Raw genomic sequence first — 8,214 nt, forward strand, 5'->3', positions numbered from 1 at the left:
AAAATGGCTTTGCTTGTCAGAGGCTTAGAAAGAATATAAAGGAACAAACAATGATTCCAAAAAGCATAATAATCTACGCCATGTTCAGAATTTCAGAAAGGAAGGAGGACAAGCAAAAGGCAAAAGGATCTTCTCTTAATTTGTCTCTACTTTAGGTAAGTTTCCCAGAGAGTCCAGACAGGTAAAAAAGGATCATTAACAAAAATTTGCTTTAAGATGAGATCTTTTTAAATGGGCCAAGACTTTTTCACTGACTAATCTTTGCCCTGGAGTAAATTAAATTCTATATTTATCCCTTTCCTGTACTTGGTATATCATATTATACAGTGAAATACTAAAATGCACTTTATTTGAGCTTGAAAATCCCAGACAAAATATAAGGATGTTGAAGAAAAAGAGGAGCCTGCCCCAGAAGCTAAACTGAGAGGCTGAGAGTAAGTTGCATTTCGTTGTGCAATTTCTTGGTTACACAGAACCTTTGGCCTAATTTTAAGAAATGACACCAATTTAACCATTGCCCAACTTGGTGTCTTACTCAATCAATATCTGCTGATTTGATTTTAAAACAGTTTCCATTCCTTTGGTCATCCATAAAGATGAAGAAACTAACAGAGGAAGCCAAGAGCCCTAGTTGATACAACCATTTCTCCAACTTCTAAGTGGGTCACTTGACCTTAGCTATGAGGAAGGCTCTGACTCATCCTACCCTATCCTTATAATTCTTTCAGCATGAATGCAATATATGTGTAACAGGATACCCATTATGTATGTGTAATATATTTATCAAGTACACACATATATGAAGTCTGTCCAAAAGGTATAAGCCATGTAATATGAAAAATAGAGAAATTTATTGAAGAAGATACAAAATACTAGAAACATTGTACATAAGACAATGATGCCTCAGTCACCTTCAAAGCAGGCCCTTGGGGCCTCACATGGTTCTCTCATTTGTCATCAGCTACCCTGTTATATTTTCCTGAATCTCATCAACAGGCTGAAATCTCTTTCCTTCAAAGGTGACTTTTGTTTTGGAAGAAAAGCCACAAGTCACAGGGTGCAAAATCTGGGCTGTAAGAGGGCCAAGTAACTTGGGTGGTTTGATGTTTTGCCAAAAAACTCTGGATGAAATGTGATATATAAGTGGGTGTGTTGTTGTGATGAAGCTGCCAATCACCAGTTGCCCATAGCTGCAGCCTTCTGAATCACACAAATAGTTTCCACAGAAGATTGTTCAAGCTTAATGCAAAATGTGATGGATATTCTTTCCTCTACTCACTCAGTCAGTTTGAATGTGAAGTCCACACAGTACATATGCTCACTCTATAGCATTTGCCACCTCCACTGACTAGCACAGTGAAGTCGTCACTGTTCACACATGCACATTCCAGTCCACTCTCCTCGGCTGCCCAGTTACATGAATGTTGTTGTACAAACCATTCTTGTTATATCAACAATGGTTGGACTTTTTCTGGGTGGGTGAAGGCAGTATCATGCAATATACGTAAAATATATAATATATTGTTATATATAGTTTATAATAGTATTCAAACATAGTAATATTTATTATCTATACATCTAATAGTACACAAATTATACATATAGGATATATGTACATGTAATACTACTCATACATATAAAACATTAGTATGTACTCATATACTACTGTAACTCAGTTATCTGTTTTCTTATTGTTTCCAATGTATGTTTTGTTTTCCCTTACCCCACGCTAAGATTGGTTTTCTATTTCTTAATACATATAATTAGTGCAGTGAAAGACAAGTAATGAAAATTATAAACTTGGCTTCAATATCATCCATTTACAATGGACCAACATGTGGCTTTCAAGGGCACTTGGGTATCAGCATCCCATTTTTCATCAGTAAAGTGAAAGAGTATGAAGGAACAGTTGTGATGTGTGCCACATCAGGCTTAGAAGTAGCACACATCCCATGTGGGAGCATTCCATGGCCATACCTAACTACAATGGAGGCTGGGAAATGAATCTGGTTGGGTGCCCAGGCGGAAAAGAAAAAGAGATTTTGGTGAAGAGCTGAAGTGTCTCTTTCACAAAAGTCATTCAACAAGGAGGTCTCCTTCTATAGCCATTGTATATTTTGAGCCTCCAAAGTCTTACCAAAGCAAGAGGGCAGTTTGGAGGAGGAGCAGTTAGTTTGGGGGCACTGAGAGTCAGATGGAATCAGACTAGGTGTCATTCATTGGCAGGGCTTGTCCCACCCTTTTGAGACTACAGCTCTTTCAACCAGAAGAGCAATTCTCTCAGCGTTCCAGTCTCTTGCTGCTCCCTATGGACTGTCACTGAGGCTGCCTCAGCCAAGCACATCAAGGCTGGGACTGGGCACACACACGCGCAAAGTAGCAATTTCTCTCCTCTCTCTCTGGGTGTTGGGAGACCTTTTCCCTTCTCTTCAAGAAAAAAACAAGGGGGCTGACTCCTCCTGCAACTCTCTCTGTTGGTACCTATGTCCATGTCCATGTTTTTTATTATTACTTTATTGTTGTTCAATTAAAGTTGTTTGCATTTTCCCTCACCACTCCCACTGACCCCAGCCAAACCCCCCTCCCTCCCTTGCTTCCACCCTGCCCCTTGGTTTTGTCCATGTATCCTTTATAAGTAGTTCCTGAAAACCCTTCCCCACACTGTGCTGAGACCAGCTCAGGGAACACAGAGTAAAAGACACAGAAAGCCAACAGCCTGTTTGATGGCACTTGCAATTCTCATCCTCTTCCCCAATCCACTTGCTCCTCCTGTTCACTTTCCAAATCCCTCCCTGCACACTGTTTCAGTAGCTACATTTCATAGGAAACAATGGATGAAGAACATTTACTCCATCTTACCCTGAAACAGATTCTGACGTTAATTTTATACTTGTTTACATTTTTGATTCAAGTATAAAACAAAAGCAACAACAAAAGACTTCAAGAAGTATACTGTAGTTTCCGTAAGTATTCTTAATGTTAAGATGAAGTAATATTTTGTAAGTGACAGCAATTGGGAGGGAAAGGGGAAGAAGCTTAAATATGCCGATTTCCTCATTTTTCACAGCTTCAGTTAAAAAATATTTGAAGTAGAAATTCTTCCTAAAATTCAGGAAGAATCCACAGAAAAGCTAATAATGATGGAGGAGCACTAGCTGGCTGGGAAACAGGGGTGAAGGGTGACTTTTTACACTTCAACCACATGACTATATTATGTTAAAAGCAAAACAGGGAAAATAGAGGTAGAGGCTTGCCCATCAAGAGAATTTTCACAAGTCCTTTTTGCTTGTTCTTTAGGAGAAATAGTCTTTAGAAGTTGGCATTCCCATAGACTTTTTAAAGTCTATTAATATTTAAATAAAACAATAGTAAAAGCTAGCATTTGTTATGTATAGCTCCAGACTCCACAATAACTATATAATATATAATCGAATAATATATATATGAATATATAATACACATATATTTCCCATTTTACAGATGAGGTAATCGTAAATCAGGAAGTTAAATAACTTGCCTAATATTCATATCTGGTAAAGCAGCCAGACTAGAATTAGACCTACGTAGTTGAGCAGTGGAGGTAAGGGGCAGAAAAATATATAATCTACTATAATGTGATTGAGAAGAGGAGAAAGAACAAGTGTAAAGACAGAAGCATATAGTTTTGAATTACTTAGAGTGAGTCAATGACTATACTCTGTTTAGAGGAGATCGAAGTGATAGAGATTACTATAAAAAAAGTAAAATCAAATCTTTCAAATTATTATGCTGGGTAACTACCATTCTATTCCATAAAAACAGAGACTACACCTTTTTGTGTACTCACTTACCAAAATTAACCATATTCTGGGCCACAAAGAAAACATCAGTAAATCCCAAAAAGTAGATATAGTATACATAAGATTCTTTGACTACATTATAATTAAACTATGAACTGCTAGCAAATATAGAACCTCCTCCCCCAAAGCTTAAATTTAAAAAAATCTCTTTTAAATAACTTCAGAGTAGAAATAAAAACTGAAATGACAGAATTTCTAGATAATAACAATAGAAATGTTAATAGAACACTATGTATTAAAAGCTATGGTATACAACTAAAGCACTGCTCAGGGCAAATCCAACCTTAATAGTTATGCAGATGTCCTGGGCTTATGAATTGTTGTAGACCACTCTGCCTGGTTCTAGGAATTGTATCTCTACCCCTTGTGGCTAAGGGTGAGAGATGACCTTTGGAATGCGAGCCGCAGGAGACAAAGCTGCCTCAGTTTCCTCTCCCTGCCCCCAAAGCTTGGTTGAAAGTCAGTGATGGGTAAGACCCCTCACAGCAGGGGGGCAACCTAAGCCAGACTCAATCACTTGGGAGGCCTTCATAGAAGGACTTGGGGGGCTGCAACAGAGAGCAATGGACTCTCACCCCCTGGCTTTGACATAGCCCGAGTCCCCATGTCCTCTGGGAGAAGTGCTTTCTGGCTGTAATCCCCTTAAGCATAAATACCTGATGGGGAGAGGTGCAGCTCCTTGCCTTGCTAGAGTGTGTCCTGGGGAAAAAATCTGGCACCACAAAGACTTCCTGATAAACCTGTGAAATCTGCTCTGCTAAGAGTGCTTTCATTCATATGTTAAGGGTTCGAGCAGGAAACCCTAAAACTCTGTTCCTGATAGACTCTGAAGCCCTCAGATTTCTTTGAAATGTTATCTACTGTTTGATCCTTGCCGCCCTATATTCCTGTGTATTACAACCCAATAAAAGGCCCTGGAGGAGGGGGCTCGAGGCCTTTTTCTCCTCAGAGAAACTGGCTGCTGCTGGTCTTTTTCCCCTGAGAAACTGGCCACTGCTCACTTCTCCTCCCTAAGCAGATCACATCATGTCTCGGTCATATTCATTCTCATTTGGGGGGACTTGCAAGGAAAGTCGCCCCATATATGATGGTTTGACTTACGGTGTTTTGACTACAGGATGGTGTGAAAGCCTTACACATTAGGTAGAAACCACACTTTGAATTTTGAATTCTGATCTTTTTCCGGGTTAATGATATGCTTGAAATATAATACTCTCTCGTGATGCTGGGCAGCTGCAGCCAGCAGCAGCTCCAAGTCAGCCCCATGATTATAAGGATCAACTACTGACACCCTGCTCAGTGTACTCAGCATTTTAGATAATATTGCCCAATTGTAGGCTAATGTAAGTGTTCTGAACACATTTAAGATAGGCTGGGCTGAGCAGCGATATTCAGGTTAGGTGTATTAAATACACTTTCAAATTATTATATTTTCAACTAATGTTGGGTTTATCAGAAGGTCATCCCATTGTAAGTCAAGGAGCATCTGCATAAGAAACAAGAAAAACTAAAAATAAATGAATTAAGCAGCTAAAATAAAATTTACAGAAAATAACAAGATAATACAAACGAACCAGAAGAAAGTGATAATACTAAAAGGAACAAAGAGTGAATTAATATACAGAGACATGAAGAATTGGTAAATATATCTAAGACCTAGTTAATTTGGAAAATATAAAATGATTAGCATACATAATCAAATTAAAATTATAAGCCCTGGCTGGTATAGCTCAGTGGATTGAGCTCGGGCCTGTGAACCAAAGGATCGCAGTTCGGTTCCCAGTCAGGGCACGTGCCTGAGTTGCAGGCCAGTTCCCAGCTGGGGATGCATGAGAGGCAACCATACATTGATATTTCTCTTCCTATCTCCTTCCCTTCCCCTCTACTGTTAGAGTTGGGCCGGGGCTGTTGGTAAATAAAGATAAATAAATAAATAAAATCTTTTAAAAGATTATAAAAAATATAAATTCACAAAATAAGCAATGTTTTAGAGAAGTTAAAGATCACCAGATCACAAGATTAGCATTACAGATTATTATTAAAAATTGTGTACATGTAAAAATAAGTTAATTTAAAATTTTTTAAAAAGGAATTACAAGAAAAAAATATTTAAATGAACCATTGCCATAGGAAAAAATAGTAACTAGAAAACACTGGCAAAAAAGCTGCTGCCCCAAAATGTCAACAACAGTTTTACAGTTGTTTACATTTCACCAAACATTTAATGAAAAGATAAATCCAAATAAAAAGAGCTTCTAATTATTCCATATAAAGCAAATATGATATAAGTTAGGGAAAAATACCTAAACTAAACATAACTCTAAAGATAAAACTACAGATTAGTCTTACACCATTGACCGCACAATTCTAGTAAGAGATTAAGATGTGGAATCAAGTAGCATAATAAGAGAACTAGAGATCATGACCAGGTGGCATTAATTACAGGAATTCAAAGAAAATTTATTGAGAAGTATACTAATATAATTCCCAAGGGTATAGAACCAAAGGACGAAGCACATGGCCATTTTCATAGATGCTAAAAATACATTCAATAATGTATCAAAATCAAAATCCTTAACAAAATAAGAGATTAAAATTTTAATTTCTATACATATATTTATAATTTAGCATGATTCCAATGAAAATACATCTGTAATATTTTTTAAATCAGAATGCTCATTTTAGGGTTCCTCTGGAATAATACATGTTGAAGATTATCAGAAAAAAATTGAGCTGGTTGTTGGCTCCTACTAACCAGGCCCTAGGTCACCAGGCCCTGGGTCGCCATCCCTGACCAGGCTCTAGGTAGCCATCCCTGCTCTCCCCTGCTCCCCCTCCCCGCACGCTACTGCCCCATCAGGCGTCCGGCCACTGTGAAGAAATTCTTCCAAGAGATCAAGGCTGACATCAAGTTTAAGAGCCAGGGGCCTGGATAGAAGCTCACTGAGTCAGTGAAGAAAAAGACCCTTCAAAAAAAGATCAACCAGTCGGTGCTCCAGCAGCCCCACCAGAGACCCACTGATTAGGCACAGATGGCAGCCACAACGGCCCTGGCCCAACTCTAACAGAAGTAGCTGAAGGCTGGGCCGCAAGTCACAAGACTTCACCCAGAGCCAGGGTGCCTGAGTCCAAAGAGGAAGGCTCCACTCATCTGACAGTGCCTCGAGTATATTTCACCTGCCCGCTCACACAGGCCTGAGGAAGGACCAGCAGAACACCTGAATCAAAGAAGCCCTTCTCTCACCGGCTCCACTGACCTGGTATCTGCCTCCATCATGAAGATCCACATGCTTAGTAAAGATCGAAACAGGGTGCAGCTGCACATGTACACCCTTGCAAAATAACTGGACAATATCCACCTGCACCCCGAGCAGAAGTACTGGAAGATCAAGCTGCAGAACAAAGATGTTCTAGGAGTGCAGTAACTGCCTGGAAGGGACCCACGAGTTGTTTGAGGCCATTGGCTTCCAGGAGGCATTGTTGCCAGTTCCAGGTCAGGAGTGTCCTGAAGAGTTCTGCATGCCGAGTGAGGCCATGCTGGCCCAGCCCCACAGCCTGGAGAGGAGCAAGGAGCAGTTGCTGTGTGCCCAGCCTGGTCTGTGTGGCCGCATTGGTCAGGTCCGCTAGCTGCGTGTCTTCCAACCCTCAGCCCGGCCTGTCCCGAGTTCAACCTGCCCTCTGATTTCTTTAACCTCATGCCCAAGGAAGTCAAATGGGAGCAGAGGCTCAGGTTCAGCGGTGGAGTGGCCAATCATTGCTTTGGCCCATGGCCACGTGGGAGAAAGAGGAACAGAGGAAGATGTGTCAGTACACTTACACACTGCTGCATGTTCCTGTCCCAGATGGCTGCAGGGGACCTGCTATGCAGGGAAGCAGGTGGCAGGACTCTATAGCTTGTTCTGAAGGCCTTGCAGAGCAACTGACTGCCCTTCAAGCTGCTGGCCTTTGATGGACAGAGGTGGTTAGAGGACGAGAAATTGGCCTTCAGTGAGTATGGCCTGGTGACCTCAGCCCTCCTGACCTTCTTGTGGAGCATGGCAGTGCTGGAGGACATCAAAGCCACAGGGGAGGAGCCAGGCTCATTTATCCTAAAACTCCAGCTCCAGTCGGCCATCAAGAAACTCTCGAAATAAAAGCAGGGTTGGCTTCAGCCCCCGTGCATCTCTCTCATGCTCTCCTCCTTCCTCCACCACTGCTCAAGTCCCTTTTCCCCTCCACTCCAAGGCCTCCCAGCCTCCTCTGGGTCTGTTTGACCAGCCCATTGGTAGGGGACACCCACTGGTTGGCCCCTGACGGCCACCCAGAGGGCTTTCAGGGGATAGCTGCTGTGCTGTTCTTTTTTAAAAATATTTTTTTATTTTATTGGTTATGCCTT

The 8,214-nt window shown here is 40.9% G+C and overlaps 1 pseudogene; it reads left to right on the forward strand.

Moving 5' to 3' along the window:
- LOC119054847 (UBX domain-containing protein 6-like) overlaps nucleotides 1-7,972 on the forward strand; it is a 117,276-nt pseudogene extending 109,304 nt beyond the window's left edge.
- The last annotated feature ends 242 nt before the right edge of the window (nucleotides 7,973-8,214 follow it).

This window comes from Artibeus jamaicensis, unplaced genomic scaffold (genome assembly GCF_021234435.1).
Source record: "Artibeus jamaicensis isolate MK-2021 breed Jamaican fruit bat unplaced genomic scaffold, CSHL_Jam_final contig_482, whole genome shotgun sequence".
Classification (NCBI taxonomy): domain Eukaryota; kingdom Metazoa; phylum Chordata; class Mammalia; order Chiroptera; family Phyllostomidae; genus Artibeus; species Artibeus jamaicensis.